A 27,478-nucleotide genomic window follows, 5' to 3' on the forward strand; every position below is an offset into this window, starting at 1 on the left:
TTAGTTGAACAACTTGAAAAGGTTCTTAATACTCACAAAACTATTTTGTAGGTTTGATTATGAATGATGCTTTCCAAGTAACAGCGATAATTGAGAAGTTACCACCAATGTGGAAAGACTTCAAAAACTACTTGAAGCATAAACACAAGTAGATAACTGTCGAAGATCTTATTGTCTGACTGCTTATTGAAGAGGATAATAAATCTATCGAGAAAAGGTCAAAAGAGAATTCTGCAATTAATGAAGCACATATTGTGGAAGATAACCAAAATAATTCTAAGAAAAGGAAGAAAGTTGAACAAGGAAGCAATCAACCCAAGAAGAAATTCAAGGAAAAATGCTTCAATTATGGCAAGATTGGCCACAAGTCCACAGATTGTCATGCCCCGAAGAAAGACGAGAAAAAGGATCAAGTAAATATGATTGAATCCAACAAAGAATGTGATAATTTGTGTGCTATATTCTCAGAATGCAACTTGGTGGGGAATCCTCGTGAGTGATAGATGGATTCTGGTGCCACCCACCATGTGTGTGCCAATAAAGAGTTGTTTTCGTCATTCACTCTGGCTCAAGTAGAAGAAATAATCTATATGGATAACTCCGCTACTGCTAAGGTAGAAGGAACAGGAAAAATATGCTTGAAACTAACTTCAGGAAAGGTCTTGACACTTAACAATGTCTTGAATATTTCGGAGTTACGTAGGAATTTAATTTCTGTTTCACTTGTAGACAAGAATGGATTCAAATGTGTAACCGTTTCTGGAAAAATTATAATTAACAAAGGATAAATGTATGTAGGAAAAGGCTATCTCACTGAGGACCTTTATAAGATTAATGTAATGAATGTTGAAATAAATAAAAGTTCAAATTCTTCTTATTTGCTTGAGTCTTATGATTTATGGTATGAACTTTTAGGCCATGTTAATTACAAAATGCTACAGAAAATGATTAACTTAGAAGTTCTGCCAAACTTTGAGTGCAATAAATCAAAGTGTCAAACATGTGTGGAATCAAAGTATGCAAAGCATCCTTATAAGTCTGTTGAAAGGAATTCCAATCCCTTAGACTTAGTACACACTGACATTTGTGATTTAAAGTCAACACCATCATGTGGTGGGAAAAAGCATTTCATAACTTTAATTGACGATTGCGCTAGATAGTGTTATGTCTATTTGCTAAATAGTAAGGATGAGGCAATAGATGCATTTAGGCAACATAAAACTAAAGTTGAAAATCAGTTAGATAAAAAGATAAAAATGATAAAAAGTGATAAGGGCGGAGAATATAAATCTCCTTTTGCCAAAATATATGTAGAGAATGGAATTATCCATCAAACTATGGCCCCGTATTCACCTCAATCTAACAGAATTGCAGAAAGGAAAAACCAAACTTTGAAGAAAATGATGAAGGCCTTGCTTATAAGTTCCGGTTTACTGCAAAACTTATGGGAGGAGGCTATCCTTACAAGCAGTCGTATACTCAACAGAGTTCTCCATAGTAAGACATAATCAATTCCATATGAAAAATGGAAATGAAGGAAACCCAACTTGAAATATTTCAAAGTATGGGGGTGTCTAGCAAAGGTCCAAATTCCTATGTCTAAAGGGTTAAGATAGGACCTAAGATGGAGGACTGCCTATTCATAGGATATGCTAAAAGTAGTAAAGCATGTCAATTTTTAGTTCATAAATCCAAACATCTGGATATTAATGAAAATGCGATAATTGAATCAGACAATGCTGAATTCTTTGAAAATATTTATCCGTATAAAACTAGACATGAACAGTCTAGTGGGGGGGTGTAAACAACCTTGAGATGAACCAAGTGAGAATATACATAATGAAGAAAATCCAAAATGTAGTACACGTCAAAGAATGTATAGTTCGTTTGGATCGGATTTTGTAACATTTCTCTTAGAAAATGAGCCTCAAACATTTAAGGAAGCGATGGCATCTTCAGACTCATTCTTTTGAAAAGAGGCAGTCAATAGTAAGATTGATTCAATCCTAAGAAACCATACATGGGAATTGGTTAATATTCCTCCCAAAAATAAATCTTTAGGTTCTAAATGGATCTTCAAAAGGAAGATGAAAGCGGATGGTACTGTTGACAAATACAAGACAAGACTTGTAGTAAAAGGCTTCAAACAAAAAGAAGGCCTTGATAACTTTGATACATACTCTCCAGTAATAAGGATAAAATTGATTCGAATGTTAATTGCCTTGGCTACGGTATATGGCCTTGAAATCCATCAAATGGATGTGAAAACCGCTTTCCTAAATAGAGAATTAGAGGAAGAAATATACTTGGAACATCCTGAGGGTTTTGTGGTTCCAGGAAAGAAAAATAAGGTGTGTAAACTTATTAAGTCATTGTATGGACTAAAGCAAGCACCTAAATAATGGCATGTAAAGTTTGACCAAACCATGTTGGCAAACGGGTTCAAAATAAATAAATGTGATAAATGTGTTTATATTAAAGACACTCCGAATCACCAAGTCATTATTTATTTATATGTGGATGATATATTGATCATCAGTAGAGATATTTGAAACATAAATGCAAAGAAACGAATGCTGGAAAGCAAGTTCCATATGAAAGACCTTGGAGTTGTGGATATGATCTTAGGGATAAAAATCCATAGAACTCCACAAGGGTTGGCATTGTCACAGTGTCATTACATCAAAAAGGTACTTGACAAATTCAAGTTTATGGAATTTGGTATTGCCAAGACTTCATTGGAAGTGACCTTTGCACTTCGAAAGATTGAAGGTGAAAGTGACTCACAATTTGAGTACGCAAGAGTATTGAAATGTTTAATGTATATAATGAATTGTAAACGACCAAACATAGCATGAGCTATTAGTAAATTGAGTCGATACATGAGTAATCCCAACGAAACTCATTGGATGGCGATGGAGTTTTGGGGTATCTTAAATACACTCAAGACCATGCTTGCATTATAATAAATATCCTGTGGTACTTGAAGGATATAGTGATGCAAATTGGATCACCGGATCAAATGAAGTAAAATCCATAGGTGGATATGTTTTTACTATCGGTGAAGGAGCAGTCTCTTGGAAGTCATCCAAACAGACATATATTGCTCGCTCTATAATGGAATTTGAATTTATCGCATTGAATAAAACCAATGAAGAAGCAAAATGGCTCCAAAATTTGTTGTAAGATATTCCTTATTAGCCCAAGCCAGTGGCACTAGTATGCATACACTATGACAGACAAGCAACAATAGGTAGGGCAGGGAGTACGATATACAATGGTAAATCTCATCACATATGATGGAAACATAATACTGTTAGGGAACTTCTCTCTGGTTGAATTATCACTATTGACTATGTAAAATCAAAATATAATATGTTGGATCCACTTACAAAAGGCCTATCTAGAGAAGGAATGGAAAGGACATCCAAGGAAATAGATTTAAGGCCTAGAATAAGTCAGCATGGCGGTAATTCTACCTAGCAGACTAGAGATTCCAAGAGCTAGATTCAAGGAGATCAAACAAAGTTGTGTCTGACAAGTTCAACATTGTCAATTACCCAACCCATTCTCATTATGCAGACAATGTATCGTAAACTAGGATAAGACTTAAGGTGAAAAGTCTTTTAATGATTATCTAAATTTGGCAGATTTGACCAAATAGTTTAATATATAGGATTGAACGTTTAGAAATCACCAATGTGAGGGTGAAGTGAAAGTCGCTTCAAGGAGATGTTAGTAAAGGACTATTCTCCAAACTCTCATGAAATCAAAACGTGTTCATGGTTGAAAAGAACAAAACTATTAGAACCATAAACGGTAAAAGGCTAGTAGTGTGACATGTGTTGTCTTGGTGTACATTAAAGCTCAATGGTTCAAAGATATCAAATCTAACAATTGAACGAGTGCATCTGATGCATGTTCACTACGGAAAGTTCAAAGGAAAACCCACTTATCCAGATGCAATCAGTCTTTGCTTGATGATCACATACTTGTCCGTAAATTTTTTTGATAAATAGCTATTCCCCATTCATGTGGGGGATTGTTGGGTTCTATGTGTGTGTGTTTTGAATGGAAAATGGAGGAAATTAAGTGGAAGATAAAATTGAGTTTACACCAAAATGGAAAGTGTGCTCAAAATAGGAAAGCTTACTAAAATTCTCCCACATTGGTGGGAAAAATAAGCTTTAAAGTGTTTATATTGTAAAACACATTTATACATGCTAAGTGAGCAAGAAATAAGAGATGCCTCACGTTGTCGCCGTCGCTCGCTTCGATCGGCTTCAGCTTCAGCTTCGGATTTGGATTTGGATTTAAATTTGTCAAATGATCGATCGATAGATCTATCTTGTTGAACAAAGTTTATTTGATAAAATTAAATAAATTCATCCCAAAATAGTGTTTGATACTCTATTTATACATGCATGTAGTAACAGATGCAGTGAATTGATGCACTATTTTCTGAACTGGTGCATTGTTTTGAAATGTCATGCAGAAACGAAGTGTTATTTCAAAAAGGATGCAACCCTTTAACGAAATAACACATTGTTTCATGTGAAATGGTATGTCTGTTTTGAAAGACAGTCTTTGGATGAATAGTCATGAATTTTTAGAAAAAGGCACACCTCTAAAGTGAACTATTGCCACTTTTCAGAAGAGGCATGTTATGGCTATATAAACCTGCTTTGATCCACAAGTTTGATATACGAAAATTTTCAGAATAAAATACTCTTCTTCTCTTAAAAATATTCTGTGTGATTATTCAAATCGTTGAGTACATTCGTGAAATCCAATTATTTGAGGTACCGCTATAATTAGATTGAATGTCATTTTATCCTGGAAGGAAAATTCCATAACCTCGGGTATAGTAAGGAAAATTATTCCTTAAGGACACTCCGTGAACTCGAGGGAATTGGTCTAAATTTTCTATTTCATCTATTTTCTGATATCTAACACACTTCTTGGATATATTAGTAATAATCTTGTGTTGAAGGTGTTAAAGAACTTCAAAACTGTTCTTGTTCATACATGAACTTGTTATGAAATTATTGTTGTATTAATACAGATTCTAGTATCCGTAGAAGGAAGATAGCATAATATGTATACAAAAAAAATAGTCATCATATGATTTACTAGATAATTACTTAAAACAAATTAATGGACAGCTACTCAAATTACACTAGCACAATATGTATTATAGCAGAAAATAAGCACTGAAGTCATCCCTTCCCCCAATGAATTATTATTTCTGATTTGGTAAATAGAATAACATACATCCAATCATCTTAATTACATGGTATCAAAAATAATTATCATTGCAAATTTATAATTCTTAAACTAATAACATTTCCTCAACTTAAAATTTATCAACTACGAACAACCTCAAAATCAAAATATAGTAGAAGCTATGTACAATTAGTATTTACATATATTTAGCACATACCTCATCATTCTATAGGTGATCAGTATGAATTAATGTGAGAAACCAATTCTTGTCAGCAATTTTCAAACCACTCAGCTTAAACTCTGAATTTATGATGACGTTTTCAATCTTGCTTTTGTTACTCCTATGAATATTTAAGAAAATATATCAATATTATAAGAATTTATATTGTAAAATACTAAATTATATGATTAAAATATTACGCTAAAAAAAGGCATTACCTTTCACTTCGTTTCTTTACATCAACATAATACCAATCCGTAAATTGATCGACCAATAAATCTGGAACCTCAACTTCAATATAATCTTCAAAAGGATGTTTTTTTATTGAAGTAAATTATGAATTTTTCAGATTTGTATCTTTGCTGTTGGTGCATTATCACTAGAGATTTATAGTAGATCATTGGTGATAACATCTGAAATTTAGGCTTGGGTATTTTTGGCTGCCTCATTGCTATAACGCTTAAATATGATTGTCTTCAAATGCTCGTTATAAATGAGTTTCTCCAACGACTTTCAATTTAAAATTTGAGGACTTAGAATTTAATCACTCCGAGTAACAATAGATTTGTTCATTTCAGACAACATTAGTAAAATTAAATTTGAAGAGCCAAATGAAAGCCACCAAAAGTAAATGATGATGGATTGGTCCTCAACTTTTGACTGATTGATTTGTGCAAAGTTTTAAAACATTCATTCACCCAATCTTAATTCAAATACTCACCCAAATCAACCAAATCAAAATATAACTTTGATAAAAAAAATTCTTGACAAATCAGGTTTCAAGAACCTGATTATGAAATTTACCATATTAATTTTATACAAATCTTTCTTCCTAAAAAAATTCATAGACTCAGTAATAAAAATCATATCTCTAACCTTTTTGATACCAGGATAATATTTAGACATAAGTTTATTTGAATTTTTGATATCTGAATGAAATTCAAACTTTTTTCCAAATATTAAACCACTAACAACACATAATTTCCTCTTTCCAAAATGCAAAAAATTATCATTCAACTTAAAGATGAACAAATCATCTTTATCATGCTCCATCTCTCCATGCAATAAATTTCAAAGAAGTTGAGACTGTACTTTAGGATATTACATCTTCAAGATGTGCCCAAAAGGAGATTTTGCAAACATGTCTAAATACTCCTTCTTTCATCTTAAATTAAAGTCATCAAACACATTAACCTTAATATACGATGATCAGTAGCTATATGTTTTCCTCTCCAATATATATTAACGAAAAAATTATCAATAAAGTAAAATACAACATCAAAATTATACCAATCTGTCGACAAACAATAAAAAATAGTGAAAACTAAGATAACTACAAATTATAATCAAAATTAAACATGCATCTCATAATTTAGGAAATATGAAAAAAAAACTCAAAATACATACCAATTTTATATAGAAACTCAATAAAACAAGTACCATACAAAATTTTTGAGATTTCTTGTTGCTAGCCTTCTTGACAACATCCTTGGCATTTGTTATATTTGACCTTGTCCTTGTAATCTAAGAAGGTACATTCATTCCACACTTGAATTTTTTTATTTGAGTGATAAAATTTCTTCTTCAAAGTCGAAAACGAATACTTGGTCACTAACAATGTTCTTTCTCTTATAACTAGTCTTAGCTTAAGGAATAACAACCTTTTTGTTGGAATTTTTTTCACTTTGCATAGTAATATTAAGCTTTTTGGACGGTTCTCCTAATTGAAGAAATTCAATTTTGTTTGGTAAACACTCTTCTTCCTTGTTGATGTAAGAATCACTTCCAACACTTTTTTTTTGCTCATGCTAATAGGAGATGGAGTAAAATATCTATGATCAAACTAGGGTCTAGAAAGAATAATGGGGCTACAATTATGTATTAATCGAGGGCTCTTACGTGATGGAGTAGAATCAAACTTGAGTTTAGACATGACTCATGAAATTTTCAATCAAAAACATTTTTTCAATAAAAATAATATCAAAGAAGATAAACTTGATGGAAAGACTAACAACAAAGCTCACAAGAAGAAAACAATGATCGAAAATATACCACCAAATCTCAAATTTGATAATAAACAAAACCCCAAGAATCTTTATAAGAACACACTGAATAGTAAAGAAATATTAGAGTATGAAATTGAATAAGAAATTTGTTTCAATGGAAAAAAAAATATATTCTACCAATAAAGTAAATATGGAAAAACGTAAAATTTTTTGAAAGAGATAAATATGATCATAAATGTAGATATAAAATTTGACCATGTTTTACTCTTACCATAATTTTCAACATAGTTTTTTTATTAGATATTGAAAACTATCCTATAAAAAAGGAATGTATTTTATTTATAAAATGTATTTTCTAAATTGTTAAATAAAATAAAATAAAATAATTCTTTAAAAGATTTCTATAACTTGCAATTAAATTTATAATAAAATAATTATGTAAAAGTATTTCTATAATTTACAATTTTCAATCTAATAAATGCATTGGAGATAATTCTCACTAAAGAGATTGAACTCAAATGATCTAAAAATTGAATTACGGCCCGTTCAATTTGACACGCTTAATTAAAAAAAAAAGATATTGACATTTACCTCTAGTAACCACAATTTGAATCCAACTCAAGAAAATAAAAAGTAAGATCTTGATTTTGAAGATGAACGACACTCAATATTATATGAACAAAATAAAATATATTATATGTCTAATTAAAGAGTGTTAAAAAAGGAATTAAAGCAGAGATTGAATTGGGTTCAGTTGAAGATACTTTTAAAATGGGTTGGAGGTTGAATAAGTTGAGATTGGTCCAAGTTTAACTTATCCCATGTCCAATCAATAAAATTATTGATGGTTGATGGATTAACTTAATTTGGGCTCATTTTAATAGTTTTACTCAATACTATCAATTAAAATATATTGAGAAAAAAAATCTAAATAAATATCCTTAGATGGTTTAATGGAAGATATAGCAAAATTTTTAGATTGCAATTTATAATTTTTTTTTAATTAAAAAAAATTGAACAGTTTTGCTTTTTATAAAAATTAAAAATACATAACTATAAGAAAAAATAGTTATATCCAGAAAAATAGATGTTCGTTAAGATCATGATATCAATCATCCTCATTTATCTCTTTGAAATGGTTTTTTCTTTATTTAATTATTATAAATTTCTTCTTCTTCATTAACAAACATACCCTTTTTTCTTCTTCATTATCAAGCATATCCTTTTCTTCTTCATTAAAATTTTCTCTGAAATGACTTTTTATTATTTTATTCTTCTTCGGCAATATCATTGTTCCTCTAATTTCAACGAGAATTATATATTTTTTTCTACAAAAATTTCTCAAATAATTTTAGTGTTTGAGTGAAAACTTCTAATAAAATACCCATGTTAGTATTTTATTCGAATCAAAATTTATATTAAAAAGATATGCAATTTACTAAAAATGAATGGTGATAGGTTACATTCGATAATAATAATGCATGGAAGAAGATGAAATGTGACAGGTATTTTATGTAATTAAAATGATCTAATTTTTTTTGTAACTGTTATACACATACATCAATCGAGAATAACCTTATCATGATGAATTAATGTATAATAACGATTTAAATAATGTTTGTTTCTCTTTGATTTTGTTGGTATTATAACAAAATTTCTGTATTATGTTTACAAATAGACCTAAAGATTTTTCTGTAGATGGGATTATGTATGATGTGAATACCAAGTAAGAAATTGATAAATGCAATAGTAAATCAACTCAAGATCGGTCTTAACTCAATTTAAGTTGAAATTAAGTTCATAATAAGTGATAGATTTCTACCGATGATCATACACAACGATACAAGAGTCATGTTGTATCTAGTTAAAAAAAAATTTTTGTCGATTTCTTTAGTTAATATTTATTGTACATAACAATTAAAGATATGTCAATGAATATTATAGAACATAATGAACAATTCATGATTTGTGTTGGTAACAATAGATATAACAAACGGAATGTGGAGCAGCAACATCCATACTCAACTGATTCAGTTCGATTGATTAGATTAATTCCATAGGATGAAATATTGGGTCAAGATAGAGTTGAAATAATTGAAGAAGCTACAAATATGAAAAAAGGTGTAAAACAAGTTTACAAAGACAAAGAAACACTCGTCAAAATTATGAATCTGTACATATTTGTGAATCAGTTCTCATTTCAAACAGAAAGATGTAATGTCACCGGGTAATAAATATGAAATTCTATGTTTTCTGAAAAGATTACGCATATATGGATTTGATGTATTTGTTGGCTTGTTGACTGATTAAATATATAAACAACTGCTATCTAGTTTGTATTGTGTTTGATTTATACATGATTTGCTAGAGCTTCGAATACAAATAAATCAAAAATGTTCAAAATAATAAAGTATTGTGAAATACACATATGTTTAATAAGAGACCAAGGCGTCAAGGAATGACAAAGATTGTTGTTGGATTGGTATTGAATAATTTTTTAAACACAAATAAAATATAACCAAATAATCATGCTTTTGACATGTTAAAATAATATAGAGTGACATTAAATTATAATCAAGAATAGCGTGCAAAGAAAAAGCAGTTAAGATATTGCGTGGTGATTCTAAGTCCTTAGAATCAACAAAATGTATATAAAAGTTCAATCTCTTAACCTTTTTCAACCCCGAATAATATTTATCGATAAGTTTATTTGGCACCTCCGAATCTGAGAATAACTCAGACTTCTTTTCAAATCTTAATTCAATCGTAACACAAAAGTTTTTCTCTTTTCAAAGTGTATGATTACCATTCAAACTAAAGATACACAAATATCTCTATCATTCTCCATCTCTACATGTAATAAATTTCAAAGAAGCTGTGACTAAACTTTAAGTTGCTGCAGATTCAAAAAGTGTTCAAAAGATGAATTTATAAACATGTCAAATGCTCATTTTTTCATCTTTTACTAAGATCATCAAACATATTGATCTTAATATAAGATGACCGGTGGCTATATGTTTTTCTCTCTCCTAAAAATACACAAAAAATAATAATTATGAAAGATTTTTTAATATAAAATACAATATATCAATTAAAGTAAAATACAAATAAAAATTACACAAATTAGAACATAAAATTTAAAATTTATGAAAAGTGAAATAACTATAAAATAAATAAAAATAATTAAAATTGACAAGACCAAAATATATATATATATAATAACAAAAAATGATAAAATTAATTATCATTCATTATTGTGTATAATAATCTTAAAAAAGTAAAAAATATATATTTTTAATGTACAATTTTTTTAAAAAAAATACCTTAGGAACTTTTTCAGATTTCTTGTTGCTAACTTTTTTTACAACATCTGTGACATTTATTGCATTAGAGTTTACCCTTGTAATCCGAGAAGGTGCATCTATTTCAATCTTTGATATTTTAGATTTGTGTGATGAATTTTCTTCTTCAAAATTCGGATATGATACTAACACACTATATTTTTTCTCTTATAATTTCTCTCAACTTGTGGAATAACTTTTTTCTTGGAACTTTTCTCACTTTGCATGTTGACAATCAACTTCTCGATTAGTGCTTCTATTTGAGAAAAATCAATTTTGTCCGGAAAAAAAACTTCTTTTGATTGTTGAAAGTAGACTCATTTTCAACTATCTTATTCTTGATCTCACTAACAGAAGATGGAGTGAAACAACCAAGATCAAAAGAAGGTCTGGAAAGAAGAATGAGATTACTCTCTTCTAAAAATTTAGGATGCTTTCAAGGAGTAGAATTGAACTTGAATTTAGAAGACATAATTCATATCAAAGTGAAATCAAAGCATAAGTTGAACATATAATGAAATTGAATCTAAATAACTTCTAAAATGAAATAAGATTCAAACCTAAAAGAAAAAATCGATTCAGATAGATCACAATTGATACCAGAAAATTATCCAAAATAAGATATTTGTTGTAAAGATGACAAAAAAAAAGTATATTTAATAAAGAAACGTGTGTTAATAGGCAATAAATATTATTTCAATAACAAAAAAGTATAGAAAAATGTGCAACTTTTTTAAAAAAAGGTAAAACAAGTTAATAAATGAAGATAAATTATCGATCAGATTTTACTCCTATCATAATTATCAACTCAATTATTTAGGAGAGATATAATATTAAACAATAAAAAAAATAAGAGATAATTGAACTTAAGAAGTATGTATTAACAATTTTATTTTAAAAAATGAGTTTTTAAACAATTGCTACAACTTGCAATTAATATTCTAATTTAATAATTATCTAAAAGCGTTGCTAACTTGCAATAAATAATCTAATAAATACATACAAGATAATTTTCAAAATATATTTAGTAAGAACCTTAGAGATTAAATTCATAAAATTTAAATCATGAATTTTTCATGCATATTTTCTTAGGTAACAAAGTTTTTATAATACCCAAGATTGTTTAATATCTATAATTTATAATCTATAATCTATAATATATTAAAAGTGTGAAGGCTGTTAGAAAAGTGATTCAAACTTTTTGCTCTTCATTAAAAGACTTTGCAATAGACAAAATCGTCTTTTTACTATTTTTCTCAAATAATTATCATTTAATTATTGTCCTAAAGTATATGGAAATAAGAATTAATTAATGTTTACTTGCTTAATTTGAAAAAACTCCTAAAATAGGATAATTGGAAAGAGACTCAATTAGAATATAAAACACTCCTTGGATAGACCAAAATTGCTTTATTTAAAAAAAAAAACTTAAACAATTGTTTTTTTAAAAAATGAAAACTACGTAGGTGCGCTATTTTTGAAAAACAAAAGTTTATAAATGATTTTGAAGTATTAGAATAGAAAACACTCCCAGAATAGACCAAAATTGCTTTATTTTCTAAAAATAAACTTAAAAAATTATTTTTGAAAAAAAAAAAAAGAAAACTGGGTAGGTGCCTTATTTTTGGATAACAAAAGTTTATAAATTGTTTTGAAGTTCTTCTTTTTTTAAAAAAAATTATTTGATCTAGGTAAGAAAATAAGAAATCATAATATTGTAGACTTTCAGGTCAACTAGAATTGTTTAGGTTTCTTGCACAAACGATTCGTATAACTGATTTGATCTACGTTTGGATCTTTTCTTTTCTTTATTCTTTGCAGTATATTTTCATGAATATTCTCACATTTTTTTTTTGGACAGTCAAATTTATTGGTTTCTTATTTTATTTTTGTAGCATCTGGTCATCGCAATCAAGTATAATTTGCCATAAGTTTGCTATTTTTTTATTTGATTATTATTATTCTTTAGGTGCCTTTTGAGGTGATTTATATGCAAGAGATGTGTAGCGAAATTGAAGTAGTAAAACAATGACATAAACATCAAAGGCGATTTCTAAAGAAATTTGTGATTAGCAGTGGAATTTTGCAATGATATACATGTAAGTTGCAACTATGCACATGGTGATGTTACAATAATATAATCATAATTGCATGAGGTAAATATATTCACGAAACATGTTTGTAGGTGTGCGCGGTAGTATATGTCCTTATGATTGCTTTATAAAAAGATTGTAAACTTACAAATTGAAGTGTGAAGTGGTGCATGGCTATACGAGAATTGTGGATTAAGATGCATATAAGTTATTATACTTTCTGATTTCCTATATATCTTGGTGTTAATGTGCTTTAGTTGAAAAAGTATGATCTATGTGACTTTTCTTGCTCCTAAAATCTATGCGATTTTGCAGTGATATATATATATATATACACACACACACACATACACATAACTGCGTGAATGAATATATCCGTGCATGATCATAGGTGTGCGTTGTGGTATGTCCTTGTGATTGCTTTGTAACAACTAAAAAGTTTGTAAACTTGAAAATTAAAGTATAAAGTAATGGTTATATGTGCATTGTGTATTAAGATGGATGTGAATTATACCGTTTGTTGATTTTCTATATATCTTGGTGTTAATGTGCTTTAGCTCGAAAAGAACGAGCTACGTGAGTTTGTTTGCTTTAAATTTTTTTCGTAGGTTCTGTATGTCAAAAGCTACACAAGTTAATGATAGAAAATTAATGACAGAACCATTAAAACGTCAAACTCAAGCGCTTTTGGCTCAAATATAAAATCACATCTATAGCAAAATCTCAACTTGCTTACAAAAAATTTAGTCATTCTAAAATTTAAATATGCTGCTGCACATGTTTATCCTCATCATATAGCAACTAATGCTTATCTACAGGTTGAGAGAGATTGAGAGATGTTCTCCATATTCCTCTGATGACAATTTACTATGGATTTTTTCAGCTTCAAACAAAGATATGATGTAAGAACAAAATAATCATTGAAATTTTTAGTGTCTTTATGCAATCTTCTTTTAATTTGTTAATTTATTCTTTGATTTGATTATTATTTTTATCATTTCATGAGTCAAGGACCCATCAAAAATAATGTTTTACCTCATAAAAACAGTAATAGTAGAATTGACACTTCGTGTTAATTAACAACAAATCTGTAGGCATGTTCTCATAATTTTATTTCTGATTCATTATGGTTATATTTGTGTTGTTGAGTTTTCTAACTATCATTAGGATTAATTGAAATCATATGCAATTCCTTTAGGGAAAAATGGAAAAAAAACTCAAGAAGCAAACTTTCAAATTAATTAAAATCACTATTTGATCTACCTAAGAAATCATAATATTTAATATTTTTAAATTTTGTGTTTGTGTAAACATATTATGATTCAAATTAATGTTTTCTTTTTAAATAATAATTTTAGTTGATTTCAAAGTCCTAAATATTGTATTTGAATTCAATTAGTTTTAGCAGACTTGATTTAATATTACATTTATACATATTTTATACATCTAACATCTATTTTTATATATATGTTGAATGAACGACTATTTAGATTAATTTTTTATTTATGGTGTTTGATGAATTGTTACTTTGCAGGTGCATCAATTGTCCATTAGAAATGCTTGTAACCTTTCACGGCTAGCAAATAGCATCTTTATTCAAGTTCTTGATGATTCTACTAACCCTGCAATTAAGGTCCAGTATTTCCTTCTATTTAAGAACCAAAATAAGAAAAAAGCTATGCACGATAAAGGAAAAAAACTCAAGAAGCAAACTTTCAAATTAATTAAAATCATTATATGATCTATGTAAGAAATCATAATAATTTACATTTTAAAATCAATTAGAGTTTTTCTTATATAAAAAAATGTCTACACTTCTATTTTTCGTTTATAAATTTCAAGATTATATATGCTTATGCTAATCAACAATTTGACAATAGATTTCTCTTCTTTTGATAAGTTCTCGTATTTCTTTTTCGATTGTAAATTTCTAATCGAGAAATTATATGAAACAAGCATGTTGTTGTCGAATGAATTAGTAGGAAAAATCAATGGTTTATCTCTTTCCTTTTCAACTATTTTTTTATAGAAACAATAGTTCTCTTTCTGGTGGCCTCAAGATTTACTCTTTCACATGTATTTGATAGTTTATAAGCATATTTATTATTTATTAAGATAATTTGGTTATTGCTCTTTTTTTTCCTCTCCTAAAGATTTTTTTCATGCATTTGTTTGCTCCACTAGCGTGTTGAAATATTTTATCTTTTGAAATTAGTATTTATGTCATAAAAAGTAAGAACATTCCTTTTTTTCAGTTTTAAATTAGCTATCACTTGTTTATTACCTCTGTTGTAGTCCGAATTTGAGAGAATTCATGGTTCTCAACTTAATTTATTGATCATTAGGTCATAAAATATTGAATCATAGACAATTGATAATTGGAAATAAGGATCAAACAAAAGAGCTAATGCATTTTTGGAGATGAAAGATCTAATGGATTTTAGAATGTCCAAAATAATCTATAAGAGTCATGAGGTGGATAGAGGAGAAGAATAAAAATTGTGAAGAAAGATGCAGTAGTTTTATGGTTGAAAATGAATTCAAAAGTCACATTTGGAGTTATGATCCCAAAAAGAAAAAGTAAGGTTCATTGAAGATGAAGAGAGAAACTATCTAGACTTTTATAAAGAACATAATTTGAAAGTGCTCAAAAACACTAATTGAGTAATACTGCCATATATAAGATGCCTCAGTAAGTATTAGTTCATATGCTTGCTGCTCAATAATGGATGCTTGAAAGATTTGTTTCAGTGATATATCTAGGCTGAGTTAGACAAATGATAAATCCTATGCTACATCAATGTGAGGGCCAATCCTAGCTGGAGGTGGTCTCTTCAGAGAGTATCATACACAAAGGCTAATGAAGTTAGCTAATCCAAACATTTATTTTATGATCTAATTCTTAAGTCTCTATTTTCTCTTGAATAAGATAAGATAGTTATGTTTGACCAACTGGGACTTAAAAGTAGGCAGATGCTCATATGTTAGTTCAAGGTCAAGCTTGTCGGAGCAGAGCACATACCTATGCAATGAGAAATATGAAAATTTTGAAGTTCGTAGATGTAGAATTGCGCAGCTGTAAAACTTATTTTTGGCATTGAATTTATTAATTATTTTGTAAATTATGTAAACTGGCTCTAACTATTTAATTTTGAAGATATTTGCTTGTGTAGTTACCTAACAAAAATTGTTTCGATGTGTTATAATACTTGAAAGCCTTTCAAAATTAATGTTTTTACTTAATATTAGAAAGTTGGTGAGACTTTAGACCAATAATTCAACACTAGTTATGTGTATGAACTTTCTTAATCTCGAACCATCAAAATTGTTAATTTATCAACTGATACCAACTATTTTGTCCTTTACAAGAATATTTGGCCTTTTCCCATCGCACTATTTGCAAAGTTCATGTTCATGATGATGGAAAATGGTGAACTTTGAAGTTTCAATTTTTTATAACCAGAGACATTCGCGGTTCAGCTTATAGGTGGTTGTCCCTTTTTATTTTTGTTGTTTGATTTTTTAAATGTCTCCTTAATTCTGTCTGCAAGAAATATACTCACTTCATGATTTAATTCTATGTTGCAGGTTATAATTTTATCTGGATACTCAATTTAAATTATGTACATATACAAAAAGTCTTGACTTCGTAATAAGTTCGATATAACTTAAAGGAACTATATCTTATTCTTCATGTTTCAATTTAATTATTTCTTAATTTTAAAATTTTAAAACTAGCTAATTTGTGTGTTTAGAACTGTCACGTCCCAAAATAATTCCTAGATGCGACTAGCTCCCGTTAACACCACCTATTGGGAGAACCAATCGTCCTTATACTTTACCAGTTAATAAGCACTAAAATAGGGTATGCGCAACTCCAACACATCAATAAATAAAGAATAATCATCCAACAAAAAATCATAACCAAACTGTAAATTCAACAATCAATCGCGAACTAATTCTTTGTTCCAAATCCCACACTAAGACATGGAGCATCTAAGATAGAGATACATAATTTCAAACTTCGGACATGCAAATCCAGTGAAAAGAAACATAAACTAGATAGACAAAGATGAAAGAAAAGCCTCCACGAACAATGCGAAGGCTCACCTTGGCACTAAAATTCTTACGAAGGAATCGTCACCCACTAGTTTCACCTTGCGCGTTAGTATCTGCAGACATGTAAGTAAGGAGTAAGCTATATATAAATATAACTCAGTAAGATCATTGGCTCGCTACTTTAAGTACTCCCGGGACAATTATTAGAAAATACGACAACAACAAGAACATAAAGTTATTACACACAGGAAGTAATCATGATAAGGCGACCAACGAGGCCCAACAATCGTTCATTAGGAACCATATATCTCAATATAATTCATACAAAGAACTTATCATAATTTGTAATTAAAGTAATTATCCAACACTAGGAGTTTTGGGTAACATACACAATGCCACAAATATATCAAGAGTATACACAATACTCTGGGGAGAATACACAATGTCCCATATCAAATCAATAAGCATACACAATGCTCAAGAGAAATATACACAATGTCCCATATTAAATCAACAAGCATGCACAATGCTTAAGGGAAGCATACACAATGCCCCAAAGAAATTAAGAAGCATACACAATGCCCCAATCTCACAATATATAATTATATCACATCACAAAATAATTTATAACAAGAGAATTGATATTCTTAAGCATAAAGTATATACGGCTGGCCTTGAAGGCCACCAATTCTGCAAGCACACGCTCGTCCCAAGTCATGGACTAGGAAGATAAAAATATAATTTTAAATAATATTTGAAAAGCAAGCACTCGAAGCTTAAAGTCTCACTTACCTCGGTAATGATGAATTCTCCAACTTTGTAATACGTAGAACACTAATCAAATAACCTCTAATGGCTTCAATCTATGCAAAAATATTAATTAACGATATTAATTATGCCAGCCAGAATCAAGTCTCAATACCTCTATTATCAAGCTTAAAGCTAAACCTTATAAGGTGAAATCCAAGAAATTGACAAAAATGTCATGCCAACAAGCGTCTATAAAGATAGAAAAAAACAATGGCTAAAACAAAATCATACAATTCACTACCATGCTCTTTCATAATAATCACCATGTAATTAGTAAGTTTTTCACTAATCATTAATCCATCACCATTATCTGCTCATTCCGGTGGAAGTGAAATAGTAGAGAAAATATTTATTTAACTTTCCTTCGCTATAGTATAAGACAAATATAATATCCTACTGCATTGTTTAATTTAATTAACCAAATCAAAACATGACATGATAAAATCCACAACCCTCCAACCATTGAATATTCCTTCTTACCCTTTAAATCTTTGTTAATCATTATAAAGAATGAAATTACAATCAATTCAAAAATTTCAGGACAAACACACACACACATATGTATACCATAGTAACGCCAATTGATGCAAATACCTGCAACTCAACAGTCTTGACAATGGTTCGAGGGCCTTATTTTCATCTACCAACGCTCCTAAATTTCACAAAGTTTTCTTATTTTTCTTTCCAACAATAAAGGGATTGAAAAGCCCTAATATTCTACTCCTTTTATAACTGAAATTTTGAAAAATTGTATAAGGAAGAGGGTTTTGATTTTTTTCTTGCCCACTTAATTCTATAAGTTACTAATACTAATAATATAGGTTAAATGACCAATCTACCCCTCATTAAAAGTCTGAGTTATTACAAGAACCTTCCTTATTTGAATAAATTATATAATACGACATATTATTTGGGAAAAGGTATACTTTTAACTTCAAAATCATACACATTACAGATTCTATGAGCGTTTTATCCAATGAATGTGACACTCTCTCTTGAATCGCGTTACAAAAAGTTTAGAAGGCTTTTGTATGCTACAAAATATTAGCCGATTAATTTTTTTCATAATTTTTTTTCTTATTATTTAAAAGTTCTTTTTTACTTCTTATACATTTTAATTGATCCAAAAAAAAAGTCTTACCAGTCTCCATATTAACTTGGGTCAAGTACTATATAATTAAATAAATAACCTAAATTTTCTAGAGTATATCTTTAGAGATTTAAAAGATTCTCAATTACTTTGAATTATAATATTAAATGAATGTTTACATTTTCTTTTGAATGAATGTTACGTCTACCTCAATGTCAATTGATAATATACATATTTTATTTTTATTCTCTATTTTATACACATTTTTTTATAAACATAAACATCACGTGCAACGCACGTACCCTAATAATCTAGTATCCTAACAAACTTTAACACAAATTTGCTAGCTATATATCAAAACAAAAAATTCGGAGAACTACAACAGTATGCAAAATAGAAAGATTAAAAGAGCAATTGTTGCAACCTAATAGAGGAGCCCTCACATTGCTGATATAAGATGGTACTTTCACCATCCCATTTCAAACAAGTGATATTCATATTGTATATACACCTTATACCATATTAATTAAGCATAATACAAATAAACTACTATAAATCATCTAAATAATCCTAATTTTGATAGAAATGAAGATGTAATCATGACCTTGTCAAGGAGCATTCAATGTTTCGGCAACAACCAAGCAGAAGCAATTGCAACCAAGTTTCGTGTTCAATTATGCAAGGATAATGGCCTGAACAACTACTATATAAAACTTAATAATGGTAATTTCAAGCATGTTAATTAACAGATAAATACCGATTTGAAACTGAAGAGAATCATTTCTGTATTCATTTAGTGCATTAGAACTACTTCGGTTAATATTACTTAATTGTTTTAGAAAGGCTAACCAAGAAGCCAATTTTCTTGTGAAATTGGCATTTCTAGTGGATATAGAAACCTTCTATTACTCCCAACGTCAAGTATCTAGAGAGGTTAATGGTTTAATTCAACTAGATAAATAATAATTTCCTACCTATAAGAAAAACATACGAGAAATGTAGCTTTGTCGTTAGTTAATTCTGCCTTTAGCATATATATATATAAGCCAACAAGGGTTGTACTATCACAACATCAACTTATTGTGCTTCATGCTTCATAGAATATAAAAGAGAGATTTTTAATTTATTTTCTTTTTTCTCCTTTTAATTGATGGTGAGGCACGTGGAAAGGCTTTCACATCTACATGTTCACTGTAAAGTACTTCCTATATAACATAATCAAATTTCCAAGCAAACCCCCAAAACCATAAGAGTTCTTCCGACTATTTCTTCCCTTGTCAACAAATTTGCATTTTCAGGTATAATAATTTTTTTGGCTTTTATTTTTAGGTGTATGTTTGGTTGGACTTCAATATTTTTCATTGTGGTGAGTTAATTGTTTTGAAATTTTTTTGGTTATGGATTTCTATTTTTATTGAAATTGATTAGAATCGTAATTCATGATTTGGTTGATATAAATCTTCAAGCCGTAGTTGTATTTATTGTTCATATTTTGAAAATTACGATATGTAAATCTCCAGTTCTGCCTTAGTTGGATATGACTGTTTCAAATTCAAAATAAAAATATTAGGTTCTAATTATCAATGAATTTGTTCAGGTATAGTTATTTTTTTCGGCTTTTTTTGGTGTGTGTATGGTTGGACTTCAATATTTTTTGTTGGGGTAGTTAATTGTTTCGATTTTTTTTTGATTCTGGGTTTCTATGATTATTGAAATTGATTAGAATCGTAATTCACAATTTGATTGCTACAAATCTTCTAGACATAGTTGCATTTATTTTTCATATTTTGACATGCAAGTCTCCAATTCTGCCTTAATTGGTCTGCTATCTTTGCAGTACACATGGCCTTAAGATACAACATCAATAACATAACAACCGACACTCCTGAATGGATATTCAATGTCCCAATCGTCGATATTAATCGAGAGAGAAAAAGTCTAGAGAAGCAAATATGATTCCAAAATCTCATTTTAGAGGATAAGCAGGTACTGCCGCCTATATAGTCATATTGTTTACCTATATCTTACGAACAATTTCCATTTTATAGGGCCAACAAATTAGGGAGACTGTGTAGGTACTGCCTCCTATATAGTCATATTATTTACCTACATCTTCCGAACAATTTCAATTTTACAAGGCCAACAAATTTGGGCGGCTGTGTATGGCGATGACGTTACCTATTATGCTGACAAGTTGATGCTTTCCAACACCTAATTGATCTTGGTTGAATGGGTAAGGATCTCGCCGAAATCATATGGGTAGACAATACATATCTTTTATTGGATACTTGATAAGAAAATAATAGATGAACTTATCAACCCAAATAATGAGCTTGAAAATCCCCTGCCACTACCGACCAAGTTGAATGTCACGCCTTTAGGTAATATTTCTAACCTGAATCTCGCTCCCTCTATAGAAATTAGTATATTATTCTTTCCAAACATTGTTTTGCTGAATTTATATGCTTGCAAATATACATGGTAAACATATTTTCTTATTTGTTTCTATCAGATATTCTAGGAGTTGTTATCCATTGCGGCCCTGAGAAATATGCAGGTCATACTCAAAATAAGTGTTGTGAGATTACCGTGGCTGACGATCAGTATATATAACCTACTACTTGCCTTTAAGTAATAGATTTCGACACAAATGGTCATTACTTTTTACCTTTTTCAGGAGCACACAGTTTTTGCTGACTTTATGGGATGACTTCGTAGAAATTAAAGGGTCCAAATTGCAAGTTAAAGTGGTAAAGAAAGAGTACCCACTCAACTTGGAAGGAACATAGCAATTTCTACTTATCATGGTATAAGCATATAAACATATCCCACTTAAAGGTGCTCATAAGAAAATGCGACATTATTCATTCATTTTGTATGTGCAGGTTTATCACTGCAGACCAAGTTCAGCACAACGATAAACATTGATGGTTCCTACCCACAGGTATTAGAGTTCCTCAAGTGGTATGAAATTTTTATATTCCTTCTCAGCTTCAGTATGACTTTAGGGAACACAAAGGCTAACTTATTTGATCTGTTGATAGAGCCAAATCAAATAAAGGCATTCTTACAAGTCGTGCATTAGGTATGCTTGCAGGCAGTGCATCAGGCAACTCCTTCACGTTGTTCGTCCCTTCATCCTTACTCTAACTACCGATCACGTTACCTCTATTGCAAAAATGACTTCACAAACTTCCATAAGTATTTCCATTATCTACACTTGCTTAATTTACTCATGACGTGGACTAAGCATTTAATACTTATGCTCTTCTTGAAAGGTTGGAATTTTCAATATTGAAGCTACACTATCAATATCAAATGACTTTTAAAAGTTTTGTATGTTAGAATGTTTAGGCTGCAACCAAAAAAAAATGCACAAAGGACAGGAAGCCATTTGATTGTCCAAAGTGTGAGCAAAAAATGACATTAGTGCCTCAGTATTATATTGATTCAATACACATAAATACTACTTATGCAAAACATAATATATACCTCTAGTATTAATTTACTATGCTTATAGTTGTATGTTCCAAATTGACCTTGTTTATGGTAGTGGCTAGGCAACAACATCGATATCTGGAGCATTTGGTGGAAAAATACTTTCCATGATAGTAGAGGATATATTCGACATAACCTATGTAAAGGTGATGCTTTGTTTATATGTCTCTTCAATTTTGTTAATTCAACCTCGTCACTCACGCATGCTTTCAGTATTATAACTAGCTCCTATTTACAGCTCCAACTCCTTCGCACTTACCACATCCAAAAGATGTTATCCAATAAAATATTCTATATTCAGTTGAAGAAGTCATCCTCGGTAAGTGCTAATAGTACCTATAACGCCCTGAGTTTGTATCCTGGATGCTACACGGTGCTTACGACCCCAAAAGACCACAAGCTAACCCATGACTGATATCTGCTGTGAGCACTGAATAATATTACTGAAATAAATACGGAATTAGGCTGAATTACCATAAGTTTCAAAATCTAAATACTGATAAATAATAACATCTGGTAAAAATATTTGAAAACTAAACACTATCCGAACAGGTCTAGTCTGAAAGCTTCTAACTGAACAGTCTGAATATGGAGTTGATGGACAAGCCCCAACTAACTCTGGCTACTAAACTACTGATAAACTAAAATACTAAAATAAAAGCACATCCTCGATAGGTGAGGACTCACTACTAAATATGTTGCTGATAACTGGATTTGTCTAAGTACGGTCGGGAAACTGAGACCGTGGGAGGTAATCATCTAACTGACATGTCTTAAATCTGAGCTAATAGGGGTCCGACCTATGACCCCAGTTGGAAGGGTGCTAATACCATGCCACGGATACTAACACTGGAAAACTAAGATGCCATTCCTAACTGATGGGTGACACCTGGGCGGAGCCAAGCCTAATCTAATGGGTGGCCCCTGGGAGGTAGTCAAGCCTAGTCTTACGAGTGACTCCTCATCCTGCACTGGCTACACAAATCTAGAGTACAAGGACTACTACTAAAGACTCTACCTCTCTGACGGGAAAACTATCATCCTTGTACTCATTCGGTGCTGAATCCTACTCCTAATTGAAAGACACTGAATTAAGTATACAGAACTGGACTGGACTGATACTATGTTTACTGAGTTTTGCTGAGTTTTGTAATTGACTGAGTTCTACTGAGTTCTGTAACTGCCTGGATTCTACTGATTAGAACATGAATGATTCTATTCTATAACTGACACTGGCTCTAAGTAAACAACTAGATTGTCTGGTATTAAATACCTCCAGGACTCAATATCATGAAAAGTAAGACATAATATGATCATAAAGGCATAAAAGTACTTGCTTGCTAACAATGCACTCATTTAGATATTTTGTCAAACGCTTGATATACATGAACTTGTGCATAAATGAGATCACATAATAAGATGTCATGCTTTCACTAGTCAAATCACATAAGCATTTTATCAAACACTTGTAGGGAGTAAGCTTGTACATATGCTAGCACTTCATGATTTCACCCTTTAATTCACATGGACATTCTATCAAACATTTGGGGAACACAACTTAATGCACATCATCATGGATAACATATAAACATTGCAACTACAATGCCAAATATTACAAATTCATGGGTTATATCACAGGAATTACACAATTCAAGATACATGCTATTTCAATTTCATGGAATCTATAATTTATCATGGATTGAAACTCAATTAACATCGTGAACATGTATTCAATCTAATTCTAACATAAAAATCATGAATCTGAGATCTTTTACGTTTAAAAAGGGTTCTTGGACTTCATGGGTGAAATGAACCCATGAATGAATACCTAACATACTTGAGAAGAAGAGTTCTTGAAGGTTCTTGGAGGATTTCTTGAGGATTGACCTTGATTCTTTATTTTTTGAACTAGGATTTTTCCCTCTTTGAGAGAGAATGTTTTATTCTTGGGAGAAAGTGAGGAAATAATGAGATATTAGGTTATTTAGGGTATTAATCTCGTGTTTAGAACTGATTAGGGCCGTGGAAAAAGAACTTATTACCCTTGGAAAAGATATAAAAATTCATACTGAAAAACCAAATTTGGGTGCCTGGCGCGATGCGGTACAATCGCGTTGTGCCACTGGAAACTAGCAACTGCGACCTGGAAGCTTGGCGCGATGCGGTACAATCACATTGATTCACTATTGGGAATCTGGCCCTTGGCACGACGCTCCATTATCATGGAGAAACATTAGAGATTGATAATTAGGAAATTGGCTGGTGGCGCAACGTGGTGGTATCGTGTTAGCTCACTAGAAAATGGCCATTGCCATTTGGCTGGTCTCCGTGATGTGCTGTGTGCCAATTTGGGACACTGCTTTATAAAATATGGTATAACTCTTCACTCGGGTATTGGATTTGGGTAAATTTTATATCATTGGAAAGTTGACTGAATTTCCTAAGCATTGGTAAGCTCTAAACCGAAAAATACTGAGTATTTAGAAAAATTTATATGGAATAACTCGTGTACTAAGTGTTAAAATAAACTATGGAAATATGGAGTATTACAATATTTCCCCCTTGGGAACATTCATCATCGAATAAGATTGATTAAGCTGAGGAACACTGATAAGCTGAGTTTACACACTGAACAGGCACGCTGAAATATGACTACATGACTGAATTATTAACAAGTTGAGTTCTTATACTGAATATGCATATCTGATGCATGGAATACATGAATGAAGCTATTGATAAGCTAAATTTCAAACTGAACATACATATCTGATACATAAGTACATGGCTGAAATGATTTATGAATGCATGACTGAATATGCAACGGTAGTGGATACTAAATTTGTAACTATTACTGGATTATGGAACTGAGTAAGTCTAAGGAAGACTGTCACCTTAAGCTGATAATACTAATGAACCTGAGATCATTTATTGAACATGTATGAACGGGAATATGAGAATATGACTGAGTCTAAAATATGATACATAGACTGACTATCATGAACATAACCGAGCCCTTGAATACATGCCATGACTTGGGAATGGTCATACGGCTGAGATTGGAATGAGAAGGTCAACTTATAAGTACCAATTACTCCAAACCGGATTCATTACGTAAAGAAAAACTGAAAGGTTTAAGACATGAAATCTCAGGGGTTATAGTGCATCTTTCCCTTGGGACATTATGTCCCTCGAAGAATGCTAGCTTGGTTGAGATACTGAGAAAAAGCTGAGATGATGCACGGGGCACCTATGAACTAAATTGTGACTGAATATCTTGGATCTGAAACTGAGGCATGATATATGAACTGAGCAGAACTCCCAACTACTAGGATGCTCTATCTTGGAACAGTCATATTCATAAAACGGCGGATAGTAATCAAATGAAGCTTTTGTTGACACTCTTTCTATAAAGTTCTATTGACTTTAGGGAGCAAGGAAATCCTGGCATAGCTTGAATAAGACATCTGAACAAGAAATCACAATATGGCTAAAATTTTGTAATATAGGCACTACTAACTCTACCTATTGAGGTCTGATCTGGACTGAATTCTCCCACTATGTTCAAGCCTACTGAAATCTCTGAAATGCATTTAGCCACTTACACATAAACATGACATTCAAGCCTATCCTCATAACTACAACCTCGTGTAAAACAAGCATGCAACAATCTTTTCTTAACATGAAACATCTACTCTCTCCCTTCTAAGAAACTGCTTATCACTACATCATTTCATAAGGAATGTTTATTGAAGGTTAAGACATGGGGATCTAAAGCATGAATAGATACTATACTGCACTTGACACTTAATTGAGGCCTGAGGAATAGAACATCAACAATCCTGGACTTTATCAAGAGATCTAAAATAAGGATATACATGACAAAATCTGAATTTAGCTGATCATTAGGAGTGTAGTAGGAACCATGGGAACTGAGCATACTGTAAAGCATGAGTACATGATTCATGAGCTTTATGACCTAATTTTGGAGTTTTTTTATTCATAGAACATGAGTTGTATCACTGAGTGAACTAGAATTGTTCATACTAGAAACTATAAGAGTACATGATTTTCGATAATATGCACGAATAGGAGCTATGATCATAGAGATGAAATGTAAGGCATGAGTAGATATCGTGATAGGTAAAATACAAAACTTTACATTGAGGTAAAGACTTGTTGGGCATCAACCTCTCCCACTACTTTTCTACACATACTGACATTACTACTAGAATCTGGAAGTCTGACTTTGTTACTTGTTCTACCATCTCCCTCTTAGCTTAAAGCCATTATTCTAAGTCTGTGAGGAACTTAATAAAATCTAAATCAAACTGAAACCACATTACTCTAGAGCCCAAGATATAATAATACTAGTAAACACTAAACTCATTCTAAAGAAATACTCCTAATAATGTAAGGTCCACTACTAGTACTTCCTTCTAATATATGATTCTTAGTTTTTTTATTTCCTCTACAATCATCATATAACAACCTCAACACTGACTAACTTAGAATTCTCAACTCTTCCTTCTACTAGCTCAATCTTATAAGATTCAAACTTAAATCAACTAAAACTAAGGTACTGCCCCTTTATTCAAGGACTGGTTCATCAAGAAACTGAAACTGAATGACTCTAGTACTGAACTCAACTGAAGGAATTTTATAGAACACTAAAATTGAGCAATTTTTAGATACTTTTCTGGCTATAATAGACTGACCCACTGGGCTAGAGATCGAGAATAGTTCTATTAAGACTTCTAGTTTGACTTTGAAATCGACTGCTATGTAAGGAGTTACAAAAGATAGAGAAGTTTCAAGACCTAATAAGGCATAAAAATGTAAATGAAAGATCTGTAATGTACTCGTAACTATATCAAGAGAACTTTCCTGATCCTGTCTGGACCGAAGTGTATAAAACTTGTTTGGGCATTACCCACTGGTGGCATTGGAAGTAGCACCCTGCTAATTCGGGTGACTAGATTGAGCTGAAGGATGGTTGTACTGACCTTATAAACCTAACTGTAGACAATCGTTCACTCTATGGCCTGGCTTTCCACACCTGAAACAAACATCACTACTACCTCTGCACGCTCTCTTATGGTTCTTAAAACATTCTCCGCAAAGTGGATTAGTACAAA

At 30.9% G+C, this 27,478-nt stretch overlaps 1 long non-coding RNA gene across 5 annotated transcripts; it reads left to right on the forward strand.

Annotated features, from left to right (window-relative positions):
• The first annotated feature begins 19,935 nt into the window (after window positions 1-19,935).
• On the forward strand, window positions 19,936-22,815 carry LOC107851849. Of its 5 annotated transcripts, XR_007048536.1 has the most exons (5): window positions 19,936-20,143; window positions 20,683-21,226; window positions 21,358-21,402; window positions 21,523-21,652; window positions 21,731-22,815. It is a non-coding gene; the product is annotated as an uncharacterized LOC107851849 (long non-coding RNA). The 5 variants fall into 5 exon arrangements; XR_007048533.1 differs by having other exon boundaries at window positions 20,683-21,402; XR_007048534.1 differs by having other exon boundaries at window positions 21,358-21,652.
• The last annotated feature ends 4,663 nt before the right edge of the window (window positions 22,816-27,478 follow it).

The sequence above is a fragment of the Capsicum annuum genome, chromosome 12 (assembly GCF_002878395.1).
Source record: "Capsicum annuum cultivar UCD-10X-F1 chromosome 12, UCD10Xv1.1, whole genome shotgun sequence".
Classification (NCBI taxonomy): Eukaryota; Viridiplantae; Streptophyta; class Magnoliopsida; order Solanales; family Solanaceae; genus Capsicum; species Capsicum annuum.